The sequence below is a fragment of the Hibiscus syriacus genome, unplaced genomic scaffold (genome assembly GCF_006381635.1).
Source record: "Hibiscus syriacus cultivar Baekdansim isolate YM2019G1 unplaced genomic scaffold, ASM638163v2 tig00110201_pilon, whole genome shotgun sequence".
NCBI classification, from domain to species: domain Eukaryota; kingdom Viridiplantae; phylum Streptophyta; class Magnoliopsida; order Malvales; family Malvaceae; genus Hibiscus; species Hibiscus syriacus.
In genome coordinates, this window is record NW_024062624.1 from 1,739,451 (window position 1) to 1,761,473 (window position 22,023).

Sequence of the window (22,023 nt, forward strand, 5' to 3'; positions counted from 1 at the left end):
GGAGTAGACTAACTTTCTCACAAGCTTTTCATTTGAAATGATCTCTCCATATGATTTGAGACCATTGACAATCGTTGAAAATCTATCCGTCATAGCTTTGATATCTTCATTTGGTTCATCCTGAAATTTTCATAGCTATGCGTTAGAATACTAATTTTAGATTTCTTTACCTCATCGGTACCTTCATGAGTGACTTGAAGTTTGTCCCATATTTCTTTGGCGGTTGTACACGATGAAACTCTTTCGTATTCATCTGGTCCAAGAGCATAAAAAATGATATGGATGGCTTTGGAGTTGAGCTGGAACATTCTTGTCTCTTCTTCACTCCACAACCTTGGATGAGTGAGAGGTTTGATGTATCCTTCTTCTACAGCATTCCATGCTCCCATGTCACTTGCTTGAATGAAGTACATCATTCTATTCTTCCAATAGGCATAGTTAGCTCCATTGAAGAAAGGAGGCTTGTTGACGGGCATCGAGTCGAGACCGGAGTCGAAGTTTGAAGCGGAGGCCATTGATGACTTTGATTATCGATATAACTCTTCCCGAATCGACTCAAGAGGCGATTAAACCTTCAAATGAGTTAGGCTCTGATGCCAATTATTGAGTTAATCGATTGACGGATTTGGCCAAGAGGGGGGTGAATTGGCAATTAAAAATTTGATGGAAGCTTTTGCAGAAAATTAAAAGTAATTGCACAGCGATTTAGAGTGGTTCGACTTTCTCAATCAAAGTCTACGTCCACTACCTTAGCTATCCACACTAAGGATTTTCCAACAAATTCACTAATTTGTTCTTTCTTTTGAGGCCAAAGAGATAACCTTACAACACCCTCAAGAATATACCCCAATTCTTGAGAACACTCTTTCCCAAAGAGAAGATTACAAATTTGCAAACTTACAAGGAAAACCTCACAAGGTAAGATGTTTACACAATTCTATAACAAGAAAAGAACACTCAAAGATAATTACAAATGAGCACAAATGGTGTTCTTGAAAGCAAAATGAATATTGAAAGGAAAATTGGCTTGATTTGCACAAACTTGGTGTTTGATGCTTTCTCTCTTGTTTCTGTATGATTTCTTTATGATTTCTTGTTGATCAAGGGCTTCAGAACTTGTTTAAATACACCTTGAATCACTTATGAACGTTGGGGATGATTAGTGAAGATCATATAGCCGTTTTAGTGTGAAAACAATTAATAAAACAGCTTGGAGCGTGGGGGGAATCGGTTCCTCCTCATAGGGAATCAGTTCCCTAAGTGTAAAATTTAAATATTTCGACCGTTGAACAGGGGGAATCGGTACCCCCTATGGGGGAATCGGTTCCCTCCGAGCATTCTGGAAATCTCAGAGCCAAACCATTCAGGGGGGAATCGGTACCCCCTTGGGGGGAATCGGTTCCCTCTGAGCAATCTGGAATTTTTGGCTTTGAAATGGTTCGAAATACTTTGAAAGATTATTTTGAAATTGTTTTAAGATTAAAACTTAATTTTACACTTAAGTAAGGATTAAAAATGATTTTTGAAATATTTGGAGTAATATTTTGATATTCGAATAATTATATCGAATATACTTAGAAAATCATTTAGAAAATCTTAAAATTCATTTAACTTAATTTGTTATATCGAAATATCAAACTGTTTTCAACAGAAATGCATGCAACTAATAAAAATGAGTCAACAAAATTATAATTATTTACTAACCGCAGCACCAATGACGATAAGCAGCAACTCAAAGCGTACATCTCTATCTGTTTTGATATGAGTTACCAACCCAGGATTTTTCAACTTTAAATTGTGACAATAAGCCGACAGTTGGGCAAACGATGCTTCTGGCGACCCCCTCAATAATTCCAAGGCATAACATTTGGCTCTCCAAGCTTGAGAATATGAGATATTAATCTTGAACCGAGCATTCATGTCAGTCATAATTTCATGTCCCCGATATACCCTTCCATTCAAAAATATTAACTCAGCCAGAAAACCACCCAACACCTTTTTGTTTGTCTGTCTATGGTGAGGAAAAACTTGGGTTCTTGAACATGTATGTTTATCAATAAAAGTCCTAACTTGAAACATTTCGCAATCTTTTATCCTCTTTGCAATCATACGCCACGTACAGTTTTTGTCAATCATACACCTTGTTTCGAAATGATCTTTGCCTGATTTGTTAACTCTTAGTTGATAGCCATCTTCTACATATTTCGTATACAAATCTATCTTCAAGTCTTCCTTTGTATCAAAACAATCATCTTTCTTGATACGAATAACTTTTGTGTAATAATCAACTGATATCTTTACCAACTCTTCTTCCGGTATCTGAAGTAATTCTAGCATATTCCAGTTATACTCCCGTGGCATTTTCTTCTTTTTCCTTTCTTTGGGGACTTTTTCTTCTTCTTTTTCTTTTTCAGGGTTATATGAATTACAGAATGGATGTTCAACATGTTCATTCACAGTCGTAACTTCCTCCTCATTATCATCAACAACATCTTCCTCGGCAGCGGTTGTTTCATCATCAAAATTCGGGTATTGACCAATATCAAAATCATTACATGCAGAGTTTGTTTCTTCTTCCATCACATCATCAAAATCTGAATATTGACCAAGATCAAAGTCCGGGTATTGACCAAGATCAAATTTTGAATACTGACTAGTACTCACAATTTTTTCTGTTGGCTCATAATCGTCTAACTGGTCAATACGAAAACCGGAATTTGGCGCTGAAAGTTGATTGGGATTTGGATTAGGAAAAGGTTGTGGGTTTTGAGATTGTGTTTAATATTGTGTTTGGTATTGGAAATGTGGTGAAACAAAATTTGCTTGGTGATGAAATTGTGGTGGAACCATTAAATTTTGGGTTGAAGAACTTAGTTGATTACTACCCGCTACTGACTCAACTTCACTACTTCTAGGTTCAACAACATATAATGTAACATCATCTTCTTACAAAACACTAATGTAAGCAATGAATCGTTCAACATCTTAATTGTCAGTTAACAAATAAACTTTACATTTTCTCAGATAAGATAGCCTAAATCCACTTAGAGGCTCTAAATTCAATTTCTTTGCAACACGTAACATTAGAGTTTCATAAGTTAACCTTTTTAATGATAGTTTTAGTTGAAGATTCATGGGTAAAGGCACATATTGTAAAACACCATGAACATTCTCCCATGACCCTCCAAAACACAAATCTATCCAAACATGATCAACATTAGATGATTTCATTCTAAAAATTGTAAATTAATTTACTAAACAAACGAGCTATAAACTAAATATCTTTGAAAATTATATAGAAATAAAATTATGTAAAAAAATAGAGATGGGGAAGGATACCGTTGGATATAGGAACGGATGTCGCCGGAGAGAGTGATAGATGGAAATGGAATGAGTTACGATTTAGGGATTTAGGTTATGAGTTACTGCTGCTACGTTGTTATATACCCAAAACATTTGTGTTGCGAAACTAAAACCTGTTGCGAAATTAAATTCGCGTTGCGAATTTGAAATTCAGTTGCGAATTTGACTTTCGCGTTGCGAATTTGACTATCGCGTTGCGAATTTGGAAAATTGCAATACGATTTACATATTCGCGTTGCGAAATTGGAAACTGGGTTGCGAAATTGGAATTCGCGTTGCGAATTTGTTGGTCATTTTGGCAAATCCAAAAAAAGTTGGTTAAATTCGTATATTATAAGGCATTTTTGGTCACTGAGGTTATTTTCTCTAAATATAAATAGGATATAAGATAATACATGGAGAACTAATTAAATTAAAAGAGAGAGAGAGAGAGAGAGAGAGAGAGAGAGAAAAGGTTAACAGTAAAATATAGAATTAAATTAAACAAGCATGAAATCATATACCAAAATTAAGCAAACTAAATAAATAATAAGTACAAAAAAGGTAACAAATTAAAAAAGTTAAACGAATAAATAAAGGAATTGATAGAAATGCATATAATAGATTAATTAAAAGGAAATAGAGTCACAAGAATAAGGAAACAAGAAAATGAAAGAAAACTAAAAAGGTTTAATTTTCTCTCGGTTCCTCTTTCTTCTCCCCCTTTTGTTCGAATGGTTTTCTCTTGTATGCTGATATAACCAAGTTAATCCCCTCGGGAATTTTCCTGACTTGCTTAGATTTATTTTCCTTCTTTATTTGAGTTGTTGATGGATTTGTTGATTTACTAATTGATTGAGTCACTGTTGGTGTCACTGTAGGTGATAGCGGTGGCAGAAATGGTCGAAGATGGCAAATCCAGCAGGCGGCAGCGGCAGGTAGCTAGGTCTAGAGTTTTAAAACCCTAAATCTACTGGGTTGAATCCAGATTATGGGCCGGTTCGGGTTAACAGGTCTGGGTTGGGTGCTTGTTTGGGCTCCTGGTGGGCTGTTGGGTTAATTATTGTAACTATTTGGGCTCCATTCTCGGGCCTACAAAAATGTAAACAAAATATTTAAATAATAATAATATAAATAATAAATACAAATAAGAAAAAAAAACCCAAACAAAAACGGGTGTCTATAGTTGCCCCTATTTGCACATTCTTGTGTTAACAAGAATAGGGCAAAGACGACAAGACAACACGTTTTTGTCTGGTTCTCCCCCTTTTTGCTTAGAAATTGGATAATATTTGTTATTGGGGACGACACTGCTCATACGCGATGAAGAGGTATGGTCGTCTAAGGGTGACACAGCTCCTACGTGATGAGGAGAACTGGTCGGGGATGACACGGCTCATACGTGATGAAGAGTTCTGGCCATCTTTAGGAAGGGTGATAACTCGATTCCTACGCGATGAGAACAACTGGTTATCTAGGGGTGACATGGCTCCTACGTGATGAGGAGGTATGGTCGGGGATGATATGTCTCATACGTGATGAAGAGTTTTGGTCATCTTTAGGAAGGATGATAACTTGGTTCCTACGCGATGAGGACGGTTGGTTATCTAGGGGTGACACAACTCCTACGTGATGATGAGGTATGGTCGGGGATGACACGACTCATACGTGATGAAGATTTTTTTCCATCTTTAGGAAGAATGATAACTTAGTTCCTACGCGATGAGGATGACTAGTTATCTAGGGGTGACACAACTCCTATATGATGAGGAGGTCTGGTCGGGGGATGACACGGTTCCTACACGATGAGGACAGCTGGTCATCTTTAGGAGTGGTGATAACTCGATTCCTACGTGATGAGGATGACTGGTTATCTTTAGGAGTGGTGATAGTTTGGTTCTGACGTAATGAGGACGGCTGGTTATCTATGGATTATGGTTTTAAGAGAAACCAACTCAAAGATTTGTTTAAGAAGAAACGGACTCCAAGATTTGTTTCAAGAAAAACAAACTCAAAGATGATGTGTTTCGAAAGCAATTGTCTCGAAAGAGACAAAACTCATTTCAAGGGAAAAAACTCAAAGATGAAGTTTAAAAGAAACTGTCTCAAACGAGACAAAATTTGTTTTTAAGGGAAACTTTCTCAAAGATCAGTGTTTTATGTGAAACTGTCTCAAATGAGACAAAATTCGTTTGAAGGGAAACGATCTCAAAGATGTTTGTTTTGTTTCAAGGGAAACAGACTCAAAGATGGCAAATTTTGTTTCCAAAGAAACAGACTCAAAGATTTTATGTTTCTAAAGAAACTGCCTCAAGGGAGACAAAATTTGTTTCAGTGGAAACGATCTCAATTATGACAGTGTTTCAACAGAAACGACTCAAAGATTTTTTTTTGTTTAAAAAAAATGACTCAAAGTTTTTTCACGAAAAACTGTCTCAAGAAATACAAAACTTTGTTTCAAAAGAAACAACCTCAAAAATTTTTGTTTCAAAAGAAACAACTTAAAGATTTTTCTTCAAAAGAAACTGTCTCAATAGAGACAAAATTTGTTTTAAGAGAAAAAGATTGTTGATTTTGTTTCTAAGGAAATAATCTCAAAGGTGTTTGTTTTGTTTCAAATGAAACAATTTCAAGATTTGTGTTTAAAAGGGAAACTATCTCACGCGAGATGAATCGATTTTGAAAATCTCAACTGAGATTAATTTTGTTTCAAGTACAACAAATTTAAATTTGTATCTTAGAGAAAAAATGTCTCAAGCGAGACGAAATTTGCTTTGAGAGAAACTGTCTCAAGTGAGACAAAATTTGTTTTTGAGAAAACGATCAGTGAGATCAACTTTGTTTAATGTGAATCAAATTTGAAATTTGTATCTCAAAGGGAAAATATCTCAAGAGAGAAAATTTGTTTTCGAAGGAAACAACAATCTTAAATGAGATTAATTTTGTTTCAAGTGAAGCAAATTTGAAATTTGTATATCAAAGGAAAAATGTCTTAAGCGAGACAAAGTTTGTTTTAAGAGAAGTTGTCTTATTGAGACAAAATATGTTTTTATAAAACTGTCTCAAACGAGACAAATTTTGTTTTAAAAAAATACCCTTAAAGGCGATAGAAAGTCTGCTTGTTCCTGCATGTTTAGGAAATGTCTTGATTGTTGACTTCAGGAAGTCAAATCATTGCTTCTTCAAGTTAGAGACATCTGGTCATTTCCTGAGAGATCAATATTATGCATTTTCGAATATCTTGGATGTTATGATGGATGTTAAGATGAAATTTATTTGATTTTTTATTGAATTTATCCTCAAGTGAGGAGAATATTGTCTTTAATATACATGATAATAAATGTTTGATGCAAATTTTATGTATCATGCATGTATGCATGTATGCATGTATGCATGTATGCATGTATGCATGTATGCATGTTTGCATGTATGCATGTTTGCATGTATGCATGTTTGCATGTATGCATGTTTGCATGTATGCATGTTTGCATGTATGCATGTTTGCATGTTTGCATGTTTGTATGTATGCATGTATGCATGTATGCATGTATGCATGTATGCATGTATGCATGTATGCATGTATGCATGTATGCATGTATGCATGTATGCATGTATGCATGTATGCATGTATGCATGTATGCATGTATGCATGTATGCATGTATGCATGTATGCATGTATGCATGTATGCATGTATGCATGTATGCATGTATGCATGTATGCATGTATGCATGTATGCATGTATGCATGTATGTATGTATGTATGTATGTATGTATGTATGTATGTATGTATGTATGTATGTATGTATGTATGTATGTATGTATGTATGTATGTATGTATGTATGTATGTATGTATGTATGTATGTATGTATGTATGTATGTATGTATGTATGTATGTATGTATGTATGTATGTATGTATGTATGTATGTATGTATGTATGTATGTATGTATGTATGTATGTATGTATGTATGTATGTATGTATGTATGTATGTATGTATGTATGTATGTATGTATGTATGTATGTATGTATGTATGTATGTATGTATGTATGTATGTATGTATGTATGTATGTATGTATGTATGTATGTATGTATGTATGTAGTATGTATGTATGTATGTATGTATGTATGTATGTATGTATGTATGTATGTATGTATGTATGTATGTGTATGTATGTATGTATGTATGTATGTATGTATGTATGTATGTATGTATGTATGTATGTATGTATGTATGTATGTATGTATGTATGTATGTATGTATGTATGTATGTATGTGTATGTATGTATGTATGTACGTACGTACGCACGCACGCACGCACGCACGCACGCACGCACGCACGCACGCACGCACGCACGCACGCACGCACGCACGCATGTATGTATGTATGTATGTATGTATATATGTATGTATATATGCATGTATGTATGTATATATGTATATGTTGACGTATGTTTTTCTCAATCTGTAAAGAGAATGGTTGCGAGAACAGTCTTCACTGTATTCTTAATTCAATTTGTTTGCATTTCCACCAGGGTGTACTCTTACAAACCTCGACCTGAGACAATTTATTTTCCTCGCCCCATCAATTTTTTGCCCAAAAAATTCAGCTTCTCTTGCCCCAACTTCTATTTTGAGCTTCGGAGAGATATTTGTTGAATTCCGAGATACTTTCGGAAAACTTATCTTGTTTGAAAATGTTTTTCTTCCTTTGGATTTTCAAAATTTTGAAAAATATCAAAAGAGTTTTGAAAAAATATTGCCTCATTCTAAGTTTCACAATTGAAACAAATCATAAACAGGAGTTCATTGGATATCAAAACAGTCAACTGCTCTTTTAATATTTGATAGCTGTAAATCTTTGACAAATATCAAGATCGAAAGGTTGGTTTCGAGGTTAGCTACCTAAACTCTAAGGTTTGTTTCATAGATTCTGCCATCTTGAAGATCACAACATGCCCCTCTTTCTTGGTTTAGCATTTTGATCGGAGGCGGACAAAATGACACAACTAGCATAGTCAATTGCTAAACTTTTTAGAACACTTTTGTTTCAGTTTTATGAAATCTTCCATTTGTTCATGCTTCGTAGACTCCTCTAGTCAAGGCAGTGCAGAAATATCAGTCTAAAAATGAGATTTCTAAGTGCTCGTGTGAATTTGACTATAACAGGTGTTCCTCAACTCCCTTAGTCCATATTCACTGAAACTCCTTATTTAGTAAATTTGATTTAATTTGCCATGTTTGACTAGCTGAATTCAGCTTTATTGTACATATATCTTATAAATGCCTTTGTTCGGCTAGCTGAAGGATTCATGTCGTTACAAAGTCTTCTACTTGATAACCACAGTAGAGCAAACACCAGATTTCCATGTACCCGATCAATGTCATGGTTTGAATGTAATCTATTCATAAAGCCAGGGCTTTCGAGTTTCCTCTATAACCAATTGCTTTAGCGGAATAGCTCAACTTTATTGTATACATATATTTATATTATGGGTACACAGATTATATTTCTTAAGTTCGCCAAAGAAAACCTGTTATATCCTAGGTGTTTATTAAAGGTCAGAAAATTTCATCGTTAGAGTTCAATTTCCAACCAACTGGCCTAAATTAGATTCATCTACTTGACCATTTAATCTGAGAAGATCATAATCATCATTGAACATCATCAACAAAAGTAGGCACTAATTTGCTTTGCAATCTCATGTGCTAGTTGCCCCATTTTATATGCTCCTAACACATACCTGAATGCCAAGATGATTGACTGTATATATAAGGAAAAAACTAGCTTAGTTTTTTTTTCAAGAGAATGGTGTGGATTCTGGTGCATATTTAGATTAGGATCAAGGGGTCCTTGTTTTACAGGGGTTCAATCTTGTCATTTGTCAAAGATTTACACCCTCAATTATTAAAAAACTTTTAATTAAAATGACATTCAAAGAAATCAAGATTAAAATTTCCTTATTGTTCATTTCCTAAGACTAGAGTATTTTATTGAAAATGTTCAAACGTCAAGTGACTTACAAACATTTAATCATGGATATAAAAACAAGTTCAAACAAGATGACGTGCATGAGAATGCAACAGAACTTCTAATGGATGCCCCAGCCGACTTCTGATCAGAATGTCCCATCATACATTGAACGTCAATGCCCCAGAATCGATCAGATCTTGGACCTTGCGCTTCAAAGCCCCACAATTCTCAGTGGTATGCCCCGAGCTCCCAATATGATAGCTGCATATGGCGTTAATATCATGGCCTTCAGGATATGGAACCTCTCTTGGTTTGGATCGAACTAGAGTCACAAGGTTCTTCTTAACTAGCGTTGGGAGTAATTCCTCATATGTCATTGGAATTGGATTGATATAAGTCTTTTCACGAAAAAAATATTATGAGGCTCGGTCCCCGGACTAGCAAGATAAGATCTCACAATGTTAATCTCAGCTCTTTCATCAAAGTCAGTACTGCTAGTGCCTCTTATCTGGCCATTCTTGAAAGCTCTTTTGATCATTTCTCCACACATAACGATGTCAGAGAAACTCTTGGTGGCAGCTCTTATCATGTAGTCGATATATGGAGACTTCAATGTATTGATGAATAGAGTGATGAACTCTTTTTCAGTCATTGGTGGATGTATTTGAGATGAGACATCCTTCCATCGTTGAGCATATTGTCATAAGTCACCATTATTCATCTCCATATTCTGCAGTATTGTTCGATCAGGGGCCATATCGATCATGTGATTGTATTGACTCAGAAAGGCACTAGCCAAATCCTTCCAAGAACGGATTTAAGTACGACTCAGTTGATCGTACCACCTTGGAGCGGGTCCAATTAAATTGACTTAGAAGCAGTGAATCAACATCTGATCATTGTTTGTATACCCAATTATTCTTCGTATAAACATCGTGAGATGGCCATTAGGGCAACTGGTTCCACTGTATTTTTCAAATTCGGGCATCTTGAATTTGGCCGGAAGCACCAAGTTAGGAACTAGTACTAATTCTTTTGCATTCATTCCATGGTGACAGCTCTGTTCTCTCATTCCCTGGAATATCTCTCTGCACCACTGTTTTAGATTCTCTGGAATCTCGTAATTGGATCTTCTCATCGCCTCAGGAAAGAATATATTATGACCAGTAGAATTACCCTGAGGATTTAACACGATTGCTTGCATTCCAGTGGCGGAGAAACCTACTTGGTGACTTGGAATCTGATAGGGTGAAATGAATAGTTGTTGATTAGCATGGGCCATTATACGTTCGGAGGTTCCTATAGTTGTGGAAATATTCTCTTTGCCCCTTTCTTGGTTGAGCCCAGCAAATTTTTCTACCATTTGATCAACTAGGTCTTTTTGGTTTTACAAGATACGATACATGGTAGATTTTTTGTTCTTGCTCCATTTTGGCTTCCCATTCTTGTTACATCTTCAAAATCCTTTCTTGAAATTCCTTTTTGCACTTGCTCGAGTTTAGCATCCATTTTCTTAGTCTTACTTCTGGTATTATGCGAATGTGTGGCTTCAGACTGGTTTTTATCGATTTCCAGGGTAATTTTTTAAAAATAAATGTTCATAAATTAATATATTTATGGTTATTTTTATGAAAATGCTTAAAAAAGAAATGCAGATGCAAAATGAAAAGATGCAAATGCAGATGCAAAAATGTTGATCCCAACGATGAATATCGTAGAACAATTTTCACCAGAGATAAAAGCCTTCACATTACAAGTCAGTCCACTTTACAGACAAGCCTTTGCTTAGATGGTTGAGTTTGAAGTGGATCACTGTTTCATCTCGGATATTCGTTCTTGAAAATGATGCCCCTCAAGCGTTCTGTAACTTAACTCGGTTAATGCCTCTGTGGTACTGAAGTCATTGCGTTGCTCCTTGATGACTAGTGATGACATGATTATAGATAAGACTCCACTGCTAGATTACTCCTCGAATCAGTGGATCATCATTTCAGTCTCGAATATAGCACGATCTTCGAGCAATTCTCATTCTTGCACTCTGGACTTCTTTTAGCCTTCGACGCATATTTGTGTATGCGACTGCTTGATTGAAAATTTTTATTTCTTCTTGTGAAAATTTTCTCTTAAATATCCTTTACGGATTAACATTTTCGCATTATGTCATGACAATACAATGCAATGCAAAGAAATATGAAAAATGACACAAACAAAAGAAATGAAATAAGTTAGTGTGCAAAAACAAAAAGAAAAGAAATTAGCTAATACAGGTAAGACAATCGATACAGATGAAAATGTTATTCCAAGATGAATATAACACCTACCCCGTCATGATATATACCCGAACATGCTTTTATTAAATAACATTTCTACCCAGACACGCTATCTACCCAAAATGATTTTTCAAGAAATTGATCTTAACCGCATGGTATCTAGTTCGCATGCTTTTATTCAACATAATTTAAAGCAAAAAGGAAAGGTTCAAAAATGCTCATCCTTTGTGTACACCTATTTTAGGTACCTACTAACGGACAGAGGTTCGGTATGACTATACCTAGGGTGACCGTTCTATGGTTCACTATATGCATGGTTTCGGCTCTAACAAGAAAAGGGTACTCGAATTGTCCTTGATGTTGGTGCCCCCTTGGACTGCCTGACCCTCGATCCTCACCCATTACAGGTTTCAAACAGAACGAGTTCAATTCAAGGGGATTCACTGCCTTATACCCATACGAGGAGTAAATCCCTACGAAGGTATAAGGTATGTATCTCATGAGTTATTTGCTAAAACTCATACGAAGAATAAATTCTTACGAGAGTAAAGCATTCACCCAGACTAATTTGGATAGAAGCTCGTGTCTAGAGCTTATGTTATGCAGATGCACGTGATGTGTGTGAGGAGGATCGTACCTACCTTTGACTCAGAAGATGAACAAATAAAAACTCTAAACAAAAACTTGGACAGAGCTGAAAACAAAAATTAAAATGTTAGTATGACAAATAAACAAAATGAAGCAATTAAAAACTTCAATAAAAGAATCATAGATTAACTAAAGACTCGAACTCATAAATTCGACCACAACAATAATGTGTAAGCGACCAACAGACTGACTCTCTAAAAAAAGTCACCAGCAGAGTCGCCAAGCTGTCATAACCATTTTTTTAGAAAACAATTAAATATTATTTTAAAAAATGATTATGACTTTAATTTGGAAAATTTGATGATTTGGAATTGATTTGAATTAAATAGATAAGAGTCGCCATCGACCTTTGAGATAAGTAGGCCGAATATCTAAAAACGTATTTTTAAAAACAATTTTAAGAAAAATTATTTTTTAAAGACAAAAGTGGTCTGCATTTACAAAGATTCGATTAAAACGGGTTCGAGAGTCGGTTACGCATGGGGAAGGATTAACACCCCCGCAGCGCCCAAAATTGGTACTAAAATCGCTTACACATTGTCATAAATGGTGAAAATGATAAATAAAAAATAAAGTTAAACTATGATTCGTTTATTGAGATTTAACTTAACTAATTTGCTTCGAATTAACTATTGTTTGTAAAAATTCTTTAACTCGAAAAGAAATCTCGAAATTAGCAATCCTCCGTCGGAAAAGCTATTTCGACTATTTCTTATCCATAAAGAATATTCCCTCTTTGACAAAAATGCGAATCGAATATATATTGACAGTCGATATTTGCGTAAAGTAATATAAATTGCCATTTAAAGAAAAATACATTGCAATATTTGACTAAGAAATTTAATTAATAAAATGAACAAGATTTATTTCAAGTCCCATTTCGTTTGAACTTCGTATCGGATTGTACCACTTCGATTAAGTAATACTTTCCACGCCCGTTCTACAAATAAGTTCTTAAAAATATCCGAGCGAGTGATATTTAACAAACTATTAAATAAAATAGCATTTAATAAAAAGTTAAAAAATATGTACCAATCTTTACTACATAAAACATATAAATATCTATACATATAAACATATATATAAATATTTAAAATGGCATAACATGCATAATAATGTTTATAAGAAAAATACATACACCGATCTTAAAGTGTGAGAAACCTAAAAGAAATCTAGACTTAAGGGTTCAATCTAAAATCAATATAAGTAATGTAAAATTCGAAAGCTATTTACAAAAAAATGATCAAACATTATGCATCAAATTAAAATAAACGTTATGTAATTAAACTAATGAATTTGTAGATTCAATTACGCTATATGAATATTAATACCTAGAACATATACATACATTAAAATACTTTCCATACATACTTTACATGCAATACACTTCTATTAAAATATCAATTGATAAAACGTATAATATGACGTAAATATAATTTCATGATATGTTCACATATAAATATAAATAGGATATAAGATAATACATGGAGAACTAACTAAATTAAAAGAGAGAGAGAGAGAAGGTCAACAGTCAAATATAGAATTAAATTAAACAAGCATGAAATCATATACCAAAATTAAGCAAACTAAATAAATAATAAGTACAAAAAAGATAACAAATTAAAAAAGATTAAACGAATAAATAAAGGAATTGAAATAAATGCATATAATAGATTAATTAAAAGGAAATAGAGTCACAAGAATAAGGAAACAAGAAAAAGAAAGAAAACTAAAAAGGTAATTTCAATGTAAATAAATTTATATGAGAGGCATAAAAGGGTTAAACAGTAATTACAAATAAAACATAGCCCAGATTGCAAATATTAAATAACACAAGTACTAAAAGTGAAAATAACCAATAAATATTATTTAGGACTAAAATAAAATACAATAGAAATATGGAGGATCAAACAGTAATTAAACCTAAAACCTTCAATATTAAAACAGTGACCAAAATAAAATGTGCTTAAATCCTTGAGTCAGATTCGTATATCAGCAATATTTCATAAAAACTTGAATTAATGACTGAAATAAAAACATTAAAAACTAGAGGCTCGAAATAAAACAACACACTTTTCATTAGTAACTAAAATATGAAATTACAAATAAAGAGGGACCTAAACGATGATTTATCCATATGAAAAAAATACAGAGTGGTCCATGTCGTTTTGTGGGGAATATTTAAGCCTAAAATCAGTCTTTTCTCTCATCTCCCATTCATTTATCTCGTTTCAGAAGAAAATCAAGAGAGAGTGTGAGAGAGAACTCTCTTAAATCTCTGATCAGATATGACATCGACCGACGCCACCGGTGGCGTTCACGGCGACGCTCACGGCGGCCGACGGTGGCCGAAGATAACAAAATACATCAAATGGTTCCCCTCGGCCCTCTCTACTCGAAACCCAACCTATTTTTGCCTAAACCCCACTCTAGCCACGTAGATCTAAGTTAGATACCTTCGAAATTTTTGATGAACGGTGACCTTCAGGATTCTCGATCTCCAAACCGAGGTATAATCCTCTTCCCCTCTATTTTTTCTCTCGGTTACAGTGGTTCGAATGGGTTTTGGGTTCTTTTTCTCTATTTTTCTTTTAGTTTTTTTGTTCTAAAAATGGCTTCCTTTTCTCTCGGTTCCTCTCCCTTCTCTCCTTTTTTCGAATGGTTTTTCCTTGTATGCTGATATAACCAAGTTAATCCCCTCGGGGATTTTTTTTTCTAACTTCCTTAGATTTATTTTCCTTCTTTATTTGAGTTGTTTATGGGTTTGTTGATTTACTGATTTATTGAGTCACTGTCGGTGTCATTGTAGGTGATAGCGGCGTCAGAAATGGTCGAAGATGGCAGATCCAGCAGGCGGCGGCGGCAGCTAGCTAGGTCTAGGGTTTTAAAACCCTAAAGCTACTGGATTGAATCCAGATTCTGGGCCGGTTCGGGTTAGCAGGTCTGGGTTGGGTGCTTGTTTGGCTCCTGGTGAGCTGTTGGTTTAATTTTTGTAACTATTTGAGCTCCATTCCCGAGCCTACAAAAATGTAAACAAAATATTTAAATAATAATAATAATATAAATAATAAATAAAAATAAGAAAAAAAGATCCGAACAAAAATGAGTGTCTATAAAATATACGTATAATTATTACGTAGAAGGAAGGGAAAAAAGCTTACAGGAAGATCCGGAATATAATCCGACAAGTGAGGAACATCTTCAAGCACATAACCACCTGGACCGGTAACTATCTTAGGCTTTGTAATCGCAGGCGAAGTAGTCGAGTTGCACGAATCCATGACTCTACGTATCGAACCGGGATTCCTCTTCGAAAGACAACCGCGACGGTAACGGTAACCGTACAGAAACTAACCGTAGTAAACTTTCTCAAACTAAAGATTCCAGCACTCGATGGCACTGCAAAGTGGGATTTATTCTTCTTCTTACTAAACAGTATATATAAAATATTGTCCTTATTGATATCACGATTCAAAAGAGAAGGGAAAGACAACGGAGCCACAAGAAATCCAATCAAATAAACATAGAGACCAGTTCTTTTACGAATAAATTAAACAATAGAAATCTATATCTATAGTGAGATCCTTTTGACTAAATTTGAAATTCTGGATGACTGTAAGCTTTCTTTTCTTAAAAGTTGGCTTTATATAGCAGATGGAAGTATGATCTAGAAATAATGGATTGCACTGATAGGTTGTTGTTTGGGTCGGGTTTTGGGTTGGATAGTACAACACCTGGATTGTGTCGCACGTTGCATTACGGCCGACCACATGTTTTTATTTATTGGTCAGGTCTTGTTTTGGATGGAGAAAGTACAGGTAAAGCTTATTTCATTAGATTTTTAAAATTGCTTCTCTTGATTTATTTCCTTTTCGGTATTTTTTTACCTAATTATTGTGTTGTTTTTACTTCTTTCAGAGTAAATTTATGTCGAGTCAAATTAATTGTTTGGTCCCACTATTATAACGACCAGATAAATTTAGTTTCTATTATTAATTAAATTAATTTAAAATTTGCTTCAAAATAGTCCATTTATTATAGAGATTGGTCTAAATCAATCCTTATATTAGTAAAAAGATCAAATAGATCAATAATTTTTATTGAGTTAACATTTACCCTATAGAAAACATTAATTGCTATTTAAGTATATGTTAGAGCAGTCCCTAAACTTTTGAATATTCAAATTTTATTCCTAGATTCATCCAAATATATAATTAGTTTCGACCATAATTTAATCTACATTTTGTTTTATCAAACATATAATAATATAACTTGGCTTAACGATTTAATTTACAAATGATGTGATTTGTATATACATATAATTTGGGATGAAATTGGAATATTTAAAAAGTTTAGGGACCAAATTATAATGAAATACATACTTTAGGGATGAGATTGAAATATTTAAAAGTTTGAGGACTGATTTAGAATAATCATCGTAGCGTGAGTGCGTGACAGTTAGATAAGTGAAAATAGATGGATGAGATTGACTCCTTATTTTTTTTTCAGTGAATATCTTCTTATTTTTTATTGTTAATCTCAGAATCTATTTTCGCTCATTCAAAAGTACTAAATCTCTGTAAAACTAAAAGAGTTTATATTGTGTAATAGGATACTATCCTCTAATTAAGACTTTGTAAAATATTTATTTTAAATCAATTTGAAAAGGAATGAAACGTTGCCTTTTAAAATTGTAAAGATGTAAAAAATCTAATCGCCTTTGAACGATATTTATTACTGATCTGCAATAATAATATCACGACCTTTACTCAGTCCACTCAATTGATTCTCTAAGTTATTCAGAAAATTTCCTGAAATTGAATTTTGACAGTTAGACTCTTATGTCTTTACATATGGAGAGAGATACTTTGTAAGATATTAAAATCTTAATTCAACTAAAATTAAGACTTTGTAAGATATTTATTTTAAATTAAAATATATTTCATTTATATAAATTTTAAAAGAGTTGTAATTATAATAATTATGTCTTTTTTTAATATTTAACTCATATTTTATAATTATAATAAATTTGGTGTAATTGAAATTCATACGTATCAAATATATATTTCTATTAATGAAATTCTTTTTTCAAGTAGAACACGTCATTGTTTTTCGTGTACAATAAGTATAAACCAAAAATTATAATTTTCAAACCCAAAAGCCCAAATCATTGGACCCCCATGGTTCTTCGTTCTTGATTCTATATCTGCACCGACATGTGTCTTTTCTTTAATTTCTTTTTACTTAGCACGCGAATTAACTATATTTGGTGCAACATTTGGGCCAACCTCCGCACCCAGCCCGGCAGCCACAAGTGATTAGGGTGTAAACGAGTCGAGTCGAGCTCAAGTATTGCCGAGCTCGACTCGAACTCGAAAACTTTAAATTTAAGCTCGACTCGACTCGAAAACTTGTGAGCCTAAAATTTTCAAGCTCGACTCGAACTCGAAAGATAATAATGAAACTCGACTCGAACTCGAAAAGGCTCGAACTCAAAACAAATCAAGAGCTTAACTGAAACTCAAGACTCGAGCTCGATTGAAACTCGATTCAAGCTCGAAGATAGATTAATTTTCAATTGTTGAAACCATCCCCTTTTATACACCCTCTTTACCTCTTATTCCCCCCAAAACCACCGATGTGGGATATGAACTACTTTCAAAACAGCTCAACAACAACAATGGTTAAGTTTCTGGAACAATGGCTAACAACTTTTGAAACCCATCCCCCTTTTATACGTAATCAACCCTTTCTTTTATTCAGAGATTAAAATCAACTTCAGACGAAACTAATATCTTCTTGCAAAACAAAAATGGCTAACACAAACTCCATTAATACACAATTCTTCCCATTAATTTCAATTGCCTCTAGATCGGATTATTCTACTTTCTGGAACTCAATAACTATAATACACAATCATAATCTTCTTCTTCCTCTAAATTTGACTCGTACGACGTGACGATGCCGTACTTTGTTTCCGCCATGAAAGCCGATGCAAAAGCAGAAGGCATGGAGTTAAACATGTGGTCGTCGATGACATCAATGTCGGTTTCTGTTCTTTTGATGAATCGGCCTATGATTTTTGGCCTTGATTCGGCGTAGGCCTTTCGGGAAACGTATCAGATTGTCTTCTCGAATCTTCGGTTCTTTCTCTTCTCTTTGTATCGTAAAACTCGAGCCTCTCGGTCGAGTCCGCCTACTTGGGAAGCTTGGTTGTTGATTCCGGCAACCTTTGGATCAGTCATGGTTGGAACTGTTCCTACTTCAAGTGACGAAGATGAAACCTGAAAGTTTTATAAAATTTCGTCAAATTATAATTTAGTCCCTCTGTTATTATTACTTTTGAGATTTAATCATCTACTTTAATTTGATAATCTAATAAATTATGTTGAAATATCTTTTTAATCATCAATTTTTTTAAGTTATAAAATAATCATTAAACAACATAAATAATATTAAAAATTTCAAATTATTATAAAATGATCATTAAACTATTTTAAAATGATTCTAAACCCCTACCTAAATGTTATAAAAACAATATTCAAATTTATCAAGAATTATCACTAATTTATAATATTTTAATAAATTTAATAACTATTTTGTAACTATCTAAACTTTCATATCTAAAAGACTCTTCCGACATAGTTTAATGATAATTTGTATAATTTAATCTAATAAATTTAGGTTCAATCGAATGAAATTGCATAAATTTGTTTTAAATGTTCAGGTGTCATTTATGTTATTTTCCATATTATTTTAGCTTAAATCGAATAGGATCAATTGCATATAAGACCCTATAGTTTATGCGCATTTTGTATTTAAGTCATTGGTTTAATTCCAATTTTGTAAGTTTAATTTTACATTTACGTGAATTTAATCATCATTCTAAAGTTAGTATATTTAGCTTAAATTAGTCCTCACATTTATATTTCTCTTAATTTAGTCCATGTTTAGGATTGTTTTCTTTAATTAGTTGTGTATATTTATTTTGCATGTTGATATGTTTATGTATAAGTATGCGATTGATTTATTTAGGAGTCGTATAACATCATTTTGCATATTTTGGATGTTACCTTCATGTGCATAACTTAACCTCTATCACATAATTATATTTAGGTTTTAGGATTTAGGGTTTATTGTAAAGACATTAATTAATCGACTTGATACCGATTTATGAGGTAAGTATAATTTAGGGTTTATGATTTAGAGTTTACGGATTAGGTTTTAAGGTTCATTGTAAGTACATTAATTAAAATTTGAGGGTAGTTGTATTATAGAATTTTAAATATATTTTTAAAATTTTATAACTATCAATAGTGTATTTTTAATAATGTAATTTTAAAAAATCTAAAATTATAATATAACATTTTTTTCAAGCTGCTCACGAGCTTTTCGAGTCGAGTATCGAGTAGCTCGTTTAGGCTCGTTAAGAACTCGAGTCGAGCTCGAGTCGAGTCCATTCGATTCAAGCATTTATCGAACCTTGATCGAGTCGATCTCAAATAGCTCACGATCTGTCTTGTTTTATTTACAGCCCTACAAGTGATCTTTGTCGGGCGTGGCAATCGAACTGGTGGCCGAAATTGTGTGTACCAGTACTAAATCCGTAATCTTTTCCTAGGACAGGTCGCAGCCCAAACTATTTTGTGCTTTCATTCTCATTGATTTTTTTGTTAATGCCTTGGAAAAAGGAAAAAATATTTTGTTAATTATACTGAGAAATGCACCAAAAACTTTAATATTATTAAGGGTAAACTACGCAAATGGTCACTAATATTTGAGTAAATTTTTTATTTTCACTTTTGATGTTTCAAAAGTCACAAATTGGTCACTACTTTTCTTTCATACGAATTGAAGAAGGAAAAATGATTTTATGGAAGAAGAAGAAATGTGTTTATGGAAGAAAAAGAAATGGGTCTATGGAAGAAGAAGAAAGGGGTTTATGGAATAAGAATAAAGGGGTTTATGGAAGAAGAAGAAGAGGGGTTTATGAAAGAAGAAACAATGAGTTTATCGAATAAGAAGAAAATATTTATGGAAGAAGAAGAAATGTGCTTTTGGAAGAAGAAGAATGGTTCATAATGATAAATGAAACCCTTGATTCCCCCCCCCCATTATTAATTAGGGTAAACTACACAGTTGGTCACTAATGTTTGAGTATGTTTTTGTTTTTCTCACTGAAGTTTCAAAGACATGACGGTCAACCCAATCAATTCAGTCCATGCAAGCAGTTAACGCGCCAACTGTGTTTCCAATCACACCTGATAACGGTTGTTAACGTCGAATGACCAATTTGTAACAAACGATAATGTTAGTGATTGATTTGTGACTTTTGAAACATTAGTGGTAAAAACAAAAACTTACTCAAATATTAGTGATCATTTGTATAGTTTACCTTATTATTAACTCTTAAATTTATCAAACACAAGCAATTGTTTTCTGTTTGGGCTTTGATCTTTATAACATTAAAAGAGGACATAGTTGACTTTGATTAAGCATTGTTTTCTAATATAAGAGCCATTATTCTCATGCAGGAGATATTCTCATGCATGAATTATACTTTAAGTCTGTCTTTTCTACTCAAAAGATATGGTCCCAAAAAAAACAAAATTCTCGGAGTCTGGCGCACAATTTTCTCCCTTAGCCTTTTCTTTTCGGTCTAGTATTCGGCATATTATATATATATATATATATTAAAAAATCATTATTCTCTTTTAAATTGATTCATTAATTGTCTAATTTCACGTCAAATATTTTAATAAATAAAATGGGTAGTAGGATAGACAAACAATAGGTATAAACCCATAACAAAAATATTATAAAAATAAATAGGAAGGGATATCAAATCATGTGTGTCAAAACTGAAGATAGGCTATTTATAAAAAAAATTGTAATAAATATAATTATATGTATTAAACACGATTGACACAAGAATAACAAATACAAGGAGGTGATGGATAATGATGAAATTTATGGTACACAAGAGGAGAGAATCCAGGAGGAAGAGCATAGCATAGAAACAGTATTTATAAGATTTGTTGTTGCTTTTTTTGGTGTGATGTGTATGAAGTCAAAAGTCAAAGTAATTGGATAATCTGAAGAGCGGCAATCTGATTCTCCCATTCTCTCTGGGACAAAAATAGAAACCTAATCAAAGGTTGCTCACACTTCAAACTCACAAGTTGAATTATATTCCTCCCTGTCCAATTTAATTACATAATTCTTGTAATAAATAATTAATACTAATAAAATTAGACAAAGTAAAAAAAAAAAAAAAAGCATTCATGGCAACCTATCTGTTTTGCAAAACATATTGCTGGTTCCTTCATCATTCTGATCAAAATTCTCCCAAGTCCGGCCCCACATAATCTGGGTATTTCTTGCATCGTTGCTTTCACTTGGACTATATTTATTTGTGCGAGTGTTATGCACTTTAGATTTTCCTCGGGAAAGTTAAAGATGTAATTGCCAAGGAAATGTCTTTTGCTACAATACAAGTGTAAATTTTCATTTCGGATGTTTTAAATTATTATAAAATAAATATTAAATTTATTACATTTTTATATTTATTATCATTTTATAATAATCTAATAATTTTTTAAATTTAAGAATATAACCAAAAATAATTATTTAAACATAATTTTATCTTAAATATTTGTCGTGTTTTCAAAAATTCATTGTTTTATATATTTTTTTAAATATTGGAAAATTTAATGTTTATATTTATGTAAAGAAGCAAAGATAATTATGCACTAATTGTGACTTATTTAAACAGTTTATCTATTTAT

At 33.1% G+C, this 22,023-nt stretch overlaps 1 pseudogene; it reads right to left on the reverse strand.

Annotated features, from left to right (window-relative positions):
* LOC120218917 overlaps positions 1-18,246 on the reverse strand; it is a 37,557-nt pseudogene extending 19,311 nt beyond the window's left edge.
* Positions 18,247-22,023: the final 3,777 nt, after the last annotated feature.